The following is a 14046-nucleotide window of genomic DNA, read 5'->3' as shown; positions in this document are numbered from 1 at the left end:
GTGTTTGCAGACCAGGAACTGAATCACATAAACACTCCTGTTCTGGCAGCATTAAAATGTAGCTTTTTTTAGACTCTTAGTCCACTTCTCTGACTAGGCTAGAGATGTAATGTCCTACAGTAGCAAGCATGAAAACTTCATCCCCAAGATACTTGAAAACAGAAGAAGGTTCTGCTTTATTTTTCTCCCATAGGCTGGGCATGCAGAGATGCCAGTTTGTGAAACATTTCTCTTCAGCAAGAAAAATATTTCATAAAGTATATTTATGGTGATACTATTAGTCTTGCAGTCTAGCCCTCAAAACACTTTCTATACCTAAGATATACTGAAAAACAAAATGTTATGATATAAAAAGTTACGTTAGGCACTTTTAATTCCTACATGTTTTAAGTCAGGCAAATTTGCTACTAGGTCTTTAAAACCATGCTAAGTTAATACACACCCTGAAACACACATATTTGGGAATGCCATGCTCATCTAATAGGTTTTTGTTGGTATCATGTTAGATTTCATTTACATACTCTGCCACAGACCAGTGGTATGACTGTTTTAGTCTACCTGGGGAACATATTACTAAAAAGTTTACTTTTTTCTTTTCCTACCTCAGATGTGCCAGCAGGCACACAATGAACATAGGTACATACCTCTGTGACACTCGCTCTCTAAAACAATGTATACTCACCGTTATGCAAAAAATAAAGTCTTAGTAGTTACTAATTTTATACAAATACCATTGTCTCATGGATTAAATAACTGTTGTAAACAATTTTGTCTTTACAGTTCTTAACAATTACATAATTTTAGCAACTGCTCATTTGTTTGGCTGCAATAAGAAAAATGAGATAAGATAAAAAGTTCCTGAACATACAAACATGTGCTTGCCTTCAAAATTTAAAAAAAAAAAGCCTCTTTGAAAACCATTCGTGTCTTTGGAGACTAAGATTCACTTCTTTTTTCATATTTTCAAAATATTTTCACATCCTGACATCACCCCTTGTAAGCATAGGCTGAAAGAAAAGATCTTAACACTCAGGCTTTACAGTCATTTAATTTACATTTATTTTAGCAGGATATGGGTACTGCACATGTAAAAGAACAAAAAGATACTAAGGAGAAATTATTTCATCTGGATTAATCCCATTTAAAATGTTGCCTTATAAATGATGGGTTTTGGTAATGAGTTGTTAATCCAAAGAAACAACCAATAACAATGACTGATAATTTAAAGTGCTTCACTAAGCAGTATATATACTTCAAAACTGAATAAACAGGTGATCTGTCACTTCACCTAGTCACCCATCACTCGGTGGGCCTCACTGTGTGCAATTTACTCAGTGTTCCAAGATTTTGGGCAATAGGATAAAACCATCCCACAGTCTGGGTTTTTATTTCCAGCTCTGAAGCAAAGACTAGGGAGTTCAATCCACTGCCTGAGACATTTGCCCTTTCAAAAAGCAATGCAATCTCTAAGACTGCAGAAATGCAGAGCAGCTATTTCAAAACAAGATGAAGTAAGTCTATTAGTCCACTAATAGTAGCTTTTCAGTAGCGGAAGAAAATAAAATCTAACCTACCACGCAGCCAGGAACATTTGGCCACCGCTCCATCAGTCTCCTGCATTTCATTTTCTGTACTATCACAGAGTACTGTATCATAGTGTTTATTCATTCGTTCATTTCATTTGTCTCATTTCATTTGTTTTATTTATTAGTGTTGGACCATGTAACCTTTTAATACCGCTTATCGAAATGAATGGACCAGCAAATGACTATCCTTAGTGCCCCACTTTCAAGTCCACGATTCCTCCAACAGTGAAAAATTTCTCTCATGCTGCTAAGATGACCCCTTTATTCTAGATGATCACAGCAGCTGCATTTTGAAAAATGTCAACTCTTTTATTATAACAGAAGAAACAATGGCAAATACCTATAGATCTGTAAGCACACACACAATTGTGAAAATCATACATTTTTCATACTAATAACAACTTCGGTAAAACCAGTAATTTTTTAACCAGTACAGCTATACAAATCCCTACTATCGCTACAGTTATTTCAGGAAAAATGCCTAATAGATGAAGATTTTTCCCCTTACTTTAAGGGATTAAACCATTCTGCTGCAGGCATCTTTACACCCATAATACTGAAGCCACACTGAGTGAATAACTGTACCCAGGGAGTATAACAAGAAACCTTAATAACAGACTTGGCAAGAGAGCTCAGTCACTCTGATATCTTTTTGTTCAAGACAGGCTAAGAATGGGCAAGGAGCAAAAGCCTCAAGTAATTTGTAGCATTTCACAGTTACATTAACACCTCTAATTGTAACTCAGAGGTCAGTAAGGGTGAAAAACATCCCAATACAGTGATGATTGTCCCACTGAGACAACAGATCATGTATTCTATTTGGAGGAAAAGTGTTTCAACTTATTTTTCTCCATTGAAGTAGATGTCCCAGTTCATCATGCCTCATTAAAAGGTTTGTGTTGCTATAAACATGATCATTTCAAACAACCACAAGCCTTTATATCAAGCATATAGTTTAATAATTCCCTTCTCAATACAAGTATCATTATTCTTTTTAAAAAAGGATGTTAATTGTTATATATAATCTGTTTACATAATGAGTCTTGGAATAATGAACAGGCAATATTCTGAATACAAATACATTTACGACATGTTCCGACTTCATTTTTTTCTTTTTTTTTTTTTAACGAAATCCAGACAGTTCCCCTCATGTACCTGGATTTACCAGGTTTTGTACAGTAGTTTTTCTACCAGCCTTCCTTCCTCCCATACCACACGCACAGCGCCCTCTGGTGAGCCAGAACAAGTCATGTCCAACATGAGCAAGTAGTTAAATTCGGTAACAACAATTTTACAGAAATTTGTTTCTGTAAAAACTTAGTGCTTAGGACCCAATACCTACAATATATCTATTTGGAGGGGAGAGAATACCTGATTAGATCTACTCTCATCCCAAGAGACTGAATGCCCATTAGGAGTTAAGGTGTGTTAGGTACAATCTTCAGGCACACCTTACGGTTGAGTTCCATCTGAAAGGAATCCCGTTTATTTTCTGTTTCTGTTTCTGAGCCCTGAGTAACAACAGAAGTTCTACTCACAAGGTGAAAAAATATATTATTAAAATATTATTTTTTCCCCTTTGAAATCCTGAAATGCAGCAGTTCACATGTTTTTACTTTGAAAAGGGTAAATAGCAATATGCATTTATTTTGTTCACGCAGCAAACAATGAGAAAACTACTGAGGCACAGGGCTTATATCCTCCAAAGTTTCTACCTTACCTGCTACAACTTGGTTCCATCATTAAAAGACAGCGGTATGCTAACATGAAGAGGACTTTAAAGAAGCGGAGCCTCTCACAAGAAGTTTGGAAACCCTACAGGAGCCTTTATGGGCAGTATCAGTCTTGCCCTCTTCTCTTTTTCTCTCCCGACAAGTGCTTTGGGGGAAGAACTTGAAAAATGAAAATACCAGGTAATAGACTAGATAAGGAGGCTTCTTTTCAGCTGAAAATGTGAGGGACAATTTTAAGAGACTTTAAGTTTCTGTTGCTGTCAATCTTTCTAAAGAAAGCAAGCACTCTTTGAGATTGTGCTTTCTAACTTTGCTTTCGTTGTGGCAATGGCCTACTGCAGACTTCCAAAAGAAAGAGGCTTTAGCCAATATCTTCTTCCGTTTGTGTTTGGTCTGCTCTGGACACCCTTCAGCTCATGGACCAGGGCAGAGTGATAGCTACTGAGGGATTGCTTCTGATGTAGAAGTTACTGGCCACTGCCTTCCATTTTTCTGTTCCTTAGAGTGATCAGCATCCTTGCTTTTTTTCTGTACTCTAATTCACCCTTTTCTGGTGTCCTCTTTCCCTTAAATACTCAAAGCATCTCCTCATGATGCACCACTTAAATACTGGTGGCTGCCAACACTTGCCTACATTAGCTTTGTATAGCAATTTGAAACACTTAGATTAAATAAGTACAGAACGAGTCAGATAATTCCGTAATACAAATGGGAAACTATTTTTGGGTTTGGGGTGGTTTGGTGGGTTTTCTCCTTCAAAGCTGTGAGCTGCTCATTTAAACATCGCTAAGGCCAAATGAAGTCGTATTAGAAGAGATTTTAACAGCACGTGGCATCACTTATAAGAAGTTGAAAGTAATGTAATCTTTTTGTCGAATTCAAGACACTGTTGCAATTCAGAGCTCTGATCTGCTGCCATGTTAATCATTTTTTACATTAATATAAACGAAGCTGCATTGTTGTATTAGGCTGTTATACGGCATATAACACACTGGTCAAACCCAGCAAATATCTAGAGAACAGAGGCAAACCCCAGAGGCTTTTACCTTAGGGTTCTATGCTATTGCTAGTTCACCTTTTAAATCTAAATGAAAGCAACCGAAAACAACAAACGCATGCACTGTTTTCACAAAAGACCACCCACGGGTATTTCCTTAGAGAATAAAGGGCTGTCAGTCGCCGAGTACAAGGGGCTTCTCTTTTTGAGCCGGCGACGACTAGAATTTACAGTCTTCTCCACTGGGTGGCAACCTAGGATGCAGCAACAGAAAGAATTGCTCTTTCCGGAGGACCACCAAAAAAAGATAAATCCTCCACTGTTAAAGTTTACCTCAAGTTTTTGCTTCTGTCGATGTTGTACTTGGCAATGCTAGCAACATGTGGAAAAAAAAGAAACTGAACAGAGGTGTTTGATTATGGCCGAGTCAGAGTGGATGTAGCTCAAACAAATATTAGTATAGCCCTAAAAAATGCCATTTTGTTTGTTTCTCTTCCATCATAATAGGGTCATGAAATGTGAACTATACTTGCCATTAGAAGTGTCTGAAACTAATGCTGACTTCTGATAAGTGTTTTCTCACATGCATCATGACTACAGTTCTGCAATTATTTTAGAATGAATTACTTTAATAGTCACTTGAATTTATAGTAAGAAAATGTAAGACGCAAATAGGGAAAAAAAACCAAACACGATGTCTCTGATTTGTATAAAATGCAGAATGCACTTCACCTGTCAAAATTCCCTTGAACAAGAAGGACTCCTTTCCAAAATACTTGTAAACAGACTCACTTTATTTTCTAAAATTATTCTGTGGCTATCAGAACAGAAGAAAGACCAGGAATAATACAATTACAAAGTCCACTTCTTCATGGTTATACTATGACCAGTGACTCCAATGAAGTGAAAATAAAGAAATGGAGTGCAAAGAAGAAAGGCTTGAATTGGAAGACAAAGTAGAGACAAGATTATGGAAATCAATGGAAAAAAGATGTGAAAAATACTGGATCAGAAAGGTATGCAAATATGAGGTAAACTAAAAAAAGTTAGTAAATATGAGGGAGGATGATAGATTAGAGGGAAAGAAGAAAAAATCGCACTGGTGTTTCCTTCCAGACAAATAACAGGAAAAATATATGTTTCAGCTTTTCATACTGTATGAAATTAAGAAGAAAATGGTTTGTATCTTTTTGTCAAAGTGGGGAAGCCCATACAACTTCAAAACATTTCTGCTATAACTTCTGGCTCTCACTTCCTAGTTCTGAGGGACTGCTGCAAAGCAGGACATTGTGGATCCACGGTACACACACCTTGAAGCGAATGCACAAGTGTGAGTGATTACAGCTGGTTTATATTCACCTGAGTGCCCAACAATATCTTTGATTTTTTTTCTTTTCATAAGAAGAAAATGGTTGAGAAATACCCAGTATAATATCATGGAGAAGTTCAAATGGAGAAATGCCTCCACTCAGGAAGTACCACTCTCTAAGCAACTACTCTCTAAGGTTAGTCAGCAGGGACTTGGAATAAAACATACACTGCTCCACTTTCTCCATTCTCTTTCCTGGGTACAGTCTCTCAGTTTCTGGCAATTTATAGAAAGTAGAATTATATTGTCACTTTATCAAAAGCCCTTGATTAATTATTCCATGTCTAGCCATTCTTTGAGCACAGATATACTTTTGACTTCCACATCATCTTAGGACAGAGATTCTGTGATTTAATTATCTTTGGTTTTTAAGACAAAGATTTTAAAAATATATTATATATAGATGGAATATATATTTTATTTGATATAAAAATATCTTTTTAATACAAAGACTTTTTTTTTTTGCTTTATATATTCTTACAAAAGAATAGTATTCACTATGTGAATAAGTATCTTCCTTTTTTTGTTGGCTGGCCAGGCATCATTTATTATTGGTAACTGTGAAGGACTACTGCCTATTCACTTTTTCAAGTTTATGTGCTGGAAATCCATTTTGGAGTTAGATCTCCAAATGTTCCAGGAAAGTGGTCTTATTTAAACAGAAAACCACAGACACAGGAGGACATATTACTGTCACTATTACCCTGGTGTCCCTTTTTTTGTGTGTGATGGAAAACATGCCCCAGAGTTGCTAGTTTTAACATGCTATAACATAATACTTTTTAATGTGGATTCATCATGGGTTATTTGAATTTTAATTATATTGGTAATGATTTTTTGTTTGCAAACAAAATTTTGCAGCAGAAAGCTTATCTATTTCTATTTCTATTTTCTGATGTTATTAAGGCATTATAATTAGTTTCAACTCATGACAAATACTAAGGTAAAAGCAAAAATGGATTTTAATTTTACTAAACACAAATTTTTATAAAACAGCAATGATATTTTGAGAAAGATGCGGGCAATAGAAATATCATGCCTTACTGGAAACATGGCTTGCTTTCCAGGTGTTCCCTTCAACTACCAGCTGACCTCAAGACTTTAAATACAGTTTCCCATAGCTGGGATCTATTGATTTGACAATGTCTGTCCTCAGGCTGAGCTCCCCCAAATGGAAGCTAACTTCAGAGTGAAATCTCCACTTTTGTCCTATCATCTCAGCAGATTTCACTTGATGGCTTTCATTTATCCTCCAAGTTTATCTCCCCCAAATTAATGCAGTTAGAGATTTCATCTACCTTCACATCTCCCGAAAAGCTCCTCCCAATGGAGTGAATTTAGTTGTGTTCAACACCTAACTGACAGAAAACCTGGCTACAGTATGTCAGTGTACCTCATCATTGTAGGCAGACAGGTGAAGTAGCATTACTTGTGTGCATCTGCACACAAATTTAAATACATAAGCTCAGAATTATTTTATACTTGTATATGAATGAGAAACATGAACTTACTACACTTCCTATTTATCAGAAGATAAGAGTTCTGAGGACATGAGTTGTTCTGTCCCTAGAGAAGGAGTTTGTTGTTTTCTTACGAAAGTATAACCTTATGTATTTAAGGTCTATTTCATGTTTACAGAAAAAGAAATTTTTAAAAAAAGACAATGCAAATCCCATTTAAATGCTTTCTGGAGGTGATGGAAGTATTAGAGAAACTGCTCATCTGAATAACAACTGTAGGACCTCCTTACACATGGCTTCTCTTCATCTATTCCACTACAATTTGTGTACACAACTGAGACAAGAGTTTTTCTTGTCATGAGCATCTGTTTGACTCATCATATGTGCTGTATCTATCACTGTGAACTGTTCCAATGGCAGTGGTGAAGCATCTGCCACATAGGCTCTCTCTACTGAGCAGTTCAAAGCCTAGAGGAATATGAAAGAAGTAAGCAGTGAAAAGCAATTCAATGAGCTTCAGCTGATGTTCAGGAAACTTGTTCTTCTTTTACCTTCAGTGGTCATCTTCTGGCGACATTTACTTAAGGGTGGTGCACCTGTAACTACAGCTCCCTGAGGCACAGGGTAGAAGTGACCTGTACTTTCTGGTAGCCACAAAATATGCTTTGAATTGTCTCTGTTCTCTTAGGGTGCAAACCATTTTCCATTCGACTTACATGTCCTTGAGGGCAAGATTCAGATCACGTAAGCTGCACAGCTCCTCTGTGCTGCTTGATCTAAGTAATTATGGCAGTCCACTAGCGCTAAGTAGAACGTGTCTCTCTCCATTGACTATACAGACTGAAGAAGTCCAGATTAGATGCCTGGGTTTTGCATAGCTAAAGATGTCAGTTGAATCTCATCCCCAAAATGAAGTCCTCCTTGCATACTCAATTACGGCATTATCAACACATGAATCCAAAAGAATCAACTGCTATTGACTGAAACATGAGCTAAATTATTTTTCATTTTAAATCTTTCATAGGTGTCTAAGCGAACAAACAACTTCTGGCTGTTTGACCCAACAAATTTTTTTTCTGCAGATATATTCCTTTACTACACTAGTAAAAGTACAGAAGAGGTGGCAGAGTCTAGCTATCAGCTCTTGAACTGGCTGGTAGAAAATTCTCCTTTGAAAAATGAATTCTCTAGATATAAAAATATGGATTTAAAATTAAATGATTGCTGCCAAGATCTCTGTGAATACAGTCTGTGCTGTCAAAAGGCTGAAGGGCAGTACTCCAGAATGAGCTTTCATTGGTTTGGATCACAGTCAAATCTTTCCTGTGCTAGAAATATATGCAGTTCAGAGCCAGTTGCCCTTATCTTGGGAGTCCTGTTCAAGGGATTGAAGAAAATATAGTGATAATCTGCAAATACAGGAGGCTTTTGCTCAAAAAATAACCATAACGGTTTATGCAGTCTCTCTCCATTAGCTGCTGTCTAGAACCCCTGTACCTTTCAGTACTGCTGTTCAGTGTTGCAGTGTTAACTGACCATGTTTAATACTTTTCAATGGAAAATGAAACATCCTTCTATCAAAAACATTGTTTTTAGAATTTTTAAATTTGTGTGTGTTTGTTTGAAACACTGTCTGTACAAGGATTTAAGGAGGCACTGATAATATGCTTTTCTTCCTTAAGTAGAATAGAACATGTTGCTTTGATTTTGAACTGAAGGCAATAATATTAGCTATCTGCCTTGCTATCTTTGCAGATTCCAGAAGTATTTCATTAAACAAAAAAAAGCAGTTTTATTAGACTGTAACATAGGATAGGCTTACGACTTCCTCTATTACTGTTGTACTTATGTGTGATTCAGAGGTTTTAAAGACATCAGGATATGAAAGGGAGACATATTAAAAGCAGAATTAGTAGGAACATACTTCTGTACAGGAACATAAGCTTCCCTCAAATATTGTCGTCATCATATTTGGAAAAAGGACAGGAACATACCAATTTTTATAGCACTTTATAAGAACTGGAGACTTAAAATGTGGAGTTCTAGATGCCATAACCTCTTCTACAGTGAAAATACGCTTAGGAAACAGAGGGAAAATGAAAGGAAAAAATCATATTCTTTCCATAAACACCCTAACTCTCTCCAATTCCTAATTTTATCTAGCCCTTAAAACAGAACAACTTTAAGAAACTATGCAAGCCAGAAAGTTTTATACCTTATTCAAGAATATGTTCTATCTTTGTCCAAGGGGAGGAGAAAGAGCTAGAGTGGTGATTGGTCCTGCACAATCCTTTTTCCTGCTCACCCCAGTTACCTTCATACATCACTTCTCTAACCAGAAGGTCAGCACTAGCAAAAACTGATCAACACCACTATATGACATTGCTTTCAGTATATGGGTCAACATGCATACCTAGTCTTCTGGTGAAATATCTCAAACACTTAGGCATAATGGTTCTGGATCAATCTTTCAGGTTGAACACTTAGCGTTTAGGGTTTTTTTGTTTTTAATCTCAGCATAGATACTTTGTATTAGCTGTTTAAATATATGAGGTTTTAGATATTTTAAACTTAGATAACATAAGTTCTACCACTACCCTTAGACTGATGTCCTTTAAAGCCAAGGGGGAGAAACAAGCCCTTCTAGGAATTTCTATCTAACTATTTAAAGACTAAATGAATGAATTGCATCCTGTAAGGGTCCATTTACCTCTTTACTGAAAAAGAAGCCAAGAGGCCCATTCAGGTGTGCATTTCTTTACAAAAATACCTGGAGTAGAAGAGACGAAGAATATCACAAGTTTTAGCACGGCAAGCCCTTATTAACATAAGACATTAATGCATTTAAAAATTAACGTGACAGAGATTCATGCCTCACACTCCTTAGGAGGAGAAGCTACATTTTATTACATAGCATTACGCTATAGTGCAATCACTCCATCCATAGACAAGGGTTTTTCTTAAATTAACATGATTCCTAACAGTTTGAAGGAAGGTCTTGCTGGTACTCCTGCCTATTACAAACAGCAGAGAGGTGTCTTTTACTGTAAAAGGAAAACAGTTCGTTGTGAGTTTGGACTGTGTTTTATGCTTCATATTTCCTTTCTCTGCCTCACAGATATCAAATATGTTTTTTGGGAGGAATCTGCACAGTGTCCTGTTGCATGAATGTAACAATTTAATTCTGCTGCTTTGATCTGTTCTTCATAATAACTTCTCATATGAAATCTTAGGCCCTAGCTGAACATGAAAACCTTTCAGATTTGGACATGGCTATTCACACTACTGCCTGACTAGGTCATTTACTAAGTCTGCAGCATGGCATATCTAAGCATGTTCATGTTCCCTTTTCATTAGTTTTTGCGTCAGTCTTTTTCAGAGATAGTTGTCACTGAAGCAATCATACCAGATATGTGCTTGCCTAGATGGCTAAACTCAAAACATCACTTGGAACATATTAAAGATGCAAATGCGTTACCTGGGCTAGCAAACATCATTACATTTCTGTGTGGGATACTACGCTTTCATACTTAAAATTCTTTCTGAATTAAGTAGTTTCAGTTTGGTTTACTAATTGAATGAACTGAGTAAAAAACAAGCTAACATCACTGATTTCTAAATTCAGTCTTCATTAATTCAGCTTAATTTTCCTGTGTACCCACATATGGGTGAGTGCTAAAAAGCTTTGGCCCTGAAAATGCAGGGTTAGAATAGAAACAGAACAAAATGGTCATTTTAACGAATATAAGCAAACTTGTGCGTCCCATTATATAATTCTAAAAGAATATAAGAAGAAGCTGAGCTGCTAAGGAAGATAAGAAACTATAACTTCTATTAAAGAGAACAGAAGATACGGTATTTTGCTCATAGACTCACAGTTGTGAATGGCAGATTAGTTTTACCTCATTAAAAAGGATATAATGATTCTTTTAACTGGAAAAGAGCAAGAAGAATTTGATACAATTGGAAAGAATAATATTCATTTCTAGAAAAAATGATGAGTGAATTCATTCTTTGAATGCATTAATAGTATTATATGAATACCAATTCTTTATTGTCTGTATTACATAAATTACATTAACAAAATCAAGCTGTACACATAATAATCTACTGAATATTCACCATAATATCACTATATAAAGCATATTTATTCTTATATAGAGGAAAACTGCAAACACTCACAATTAGACACAAAGGAAAAATCAGTGGTTTTCACATAAGACTCCTAACCAATTTTCAGATCTCTAAAATCACCCTGCTTGAGTACCTAAGTCAGCTGTGAAAATGTAAAAAACAAAAACCGCAGCATAATCTAAGTCTCAGCAGTGTATTTTCACAGTCGGTACAGGATGCTCAATGAAAATCTGACCTCTGGTCTCCAGCAGATGCGACACAGCAATGGAAGGTTGAAAGGAACATCTGTAAATGCTACAGTGCTGAACATCAGTAGTCAGAAGTTTCCTGCCTGGCCTGGTAAGCCTGCAGCGTTTATGGAGGACTGCTGTGAATATTACAGTGGAAGAGGACCCCACAGAAGCTATTTCACAACCCAGTACATTGTTTAGATGATTCACTGAGAGCTGTTGTATTAAATTGCTTTGGCTAAAGGTGATAATTTATTTTATGAAATATTAAACGTTTCAGAACATCGCTGTGTGAAAGGGGGCTGATGGTAAAATATCACTAAACTTATTATTTGAAAGATATCCCATATATCAAAGTTGAATTCAGTTAGACCATATTTCTTTTATAAGAACTTCAGTGAGGCATAAATACACAAATCTTCTGTCTAGTATAATCTGCTATGATTCATAGTTATTTATTTTATGTTAGGCTTATTTTTGAACTATGCAGCAAAGCCTCTTGCATGAGTTTTCCTTGGTACTAATACGAACCCTTATTATACAAAAAGGAGATGACAGATTTTGGGGGTTTTTTGCCTCTGTTGTTTGATGTCATAAACTATGGTAAAGTAGTCCTACATTCCCTAGGAAAAGCTCTAAGAGTCATCAGATAGCTAATACTAAATTCTGGAGTAAGTCTATTTTTTCTATGGCTGTGTAAAATGAAAGAACAAAGCACTCCAAAATGAAGGTATGATGATGCTGTAATTCAAACTCTTAGAATATCCTTGGTCAATGTTCTTTCTCATGCCTACCTTTAAACTGTCTTCTGTGACTTTATAAACACTCTTATTTATTTAACATGGCTCTAATCATGTTTATAAGTTTAAAAATAAATACAGTTTGTCAATTATTTCCAGCTTAATAAAAATTAATTCACCCAGTGTAAGAACCCTTCTGTTATAACCCCTGCTGTACATGACAAATGACTCAAATGTTTCTAGGACAAACACTACAGAAAATTATATATTTGCTCAAGCAAACAAAAGGAAAAACAGATCATTTATTTTGAGGTAATCAAATGCAATATCTATTTTGTTGCTTTTATGTAGTTAAATAAATTCCATCCTGAAGTGTCATGAGACTTATCTAAGCATATATTGAGGACTGATATTACCATTACTAAAGCAGGAATGATTTTATTTTTATATCTAATGACAAAATATTGAACAAACCCCACGATTAACATAAACAAAGGGATCATATGCCATTTCATTTTTTCCCCTAATGTCAGACTTGGACCTCCTAAAACCAAATGACATGGGGATCTGAATTTCAGTCTTTCTATAAACTACCTATTTTTATATAATATATCATCCAGCCAGTATCCTTCTTTCTTCTAATTTTTGTCTTCCTCTGGGATAGTTCAGATTATAATCTCCACTATAATTCCCAAATTCATTAAGCTAACCTAAAAATAATGGTTAAGGTTTCTCCAACAAAAATACAAGTTATGTCCAGAAAAACAGCAACTAGAATAAAACAAGTGTTTTTTATTATTCAGTTACATGTTGATGCCAGAAATAGAAATGCCTTTTGTTTTCTATGTTGACACAGAAAAATTTATCATAAGCCACTCTCATTCTTCTGACAAGTGAAGCAGGATCAATAAGAAATTATTTGTTATTGGGGGGGCAGTGATAAAACTAATGGTGTTGCTGAGTAGTCATCGAATATATCCTGATGTCAGCAGTTTTCCAACTGAAAATTTCTAAATTGAATGAAAAAATCCTTCTGAATTCAGGGAGGACTTTTGGCGCCCCATGTTCTTATAGGCCAGATGACCTGATTTTTCATCTGGCCCAGGTACCATATGCTGGTGACTTCACTTCCAAGCATCCCTAAAGGGGCAGCAGAATTCAAACCAAAAATACTGCATATTTTAGGCATTTGGATTTAACAATTTATTTCATTTTCATTTCCTTTACAAAACATTCTGCCTACAGGTATCTTTATCCACCATTTACCTCTTAAGCTGGCCCAGTGTTTTGGTATCTGGAAACTTCTGGTTAGCTTGCTGTGGAACGCTGTTGGTGCTACGATTTTATGAGTTCGTGGGAAGACTGAACACTTACAGTTCTGGGTCAGGCATTTCCAAATTTGCAGATTGTGAGGAAGCACATATTTACAATTGTTTTTCTCTATGCATCTGTCACTGGTCCTTGTTGGCAACAGTATATTAGGCAAAGCAGTAAGAGCCATAACAGGCTTTGCCACACTCCAAGTTGCTCAGGCAAACCTTTTGCACCGGTGGCAAGTGGTGCCTTTGATGGCAGTTATGATCTGCCTCATTATACAGTGATGGCTAGCTCAAATAGAAGAAAAATACGAGGAATTCATTAGATCTCCTTATATCACCATTATCTTCTTTTGTTGGCTAAGAACGGATTCAGGATTGTACTCTTGTTTTGGTATATTTAAGAATCAAAAGAGAAAATTCCTTTCCCCAGCCTAAATGCTGTGCTAAAGCTAAGCATTTATTTGATGATAGATGCTTA

The 14046-nt window shown here is 36.0% G+C and overlaps 1 protein-coding gene across 3 annotated transcripts in view; it reads right to left on the bottom strand.

Annotated features, from left to right (window-relative positions):
* Positions 1–14046, bottom strand: part of GPC5 (glypican 5) — a 763124-nt gene that overhangs the window by 586678 nt on the left and 162400 nt on the right. The gene's annotated exons all lie outside the window — the stretch shown is intronic.

The sequence above is a fragment of the Phalacrocorax aristotelis genome, chromosome 1, assembly GCF_949628215.1.
Source record: "Phalacrocorax aristotelis chromosome 1, bGulAri2.1, whole genome shotgun sequence".
NCBI lineage: Eukaryota > Metazoa > Chordata > Aves > Suliformes > Phalacrocoracidae > Phalacrocorax > Phalacrocorax aristotelis.
This window is presented reverse-complemented; position numbering and strand designations above follow the sequence as displayed.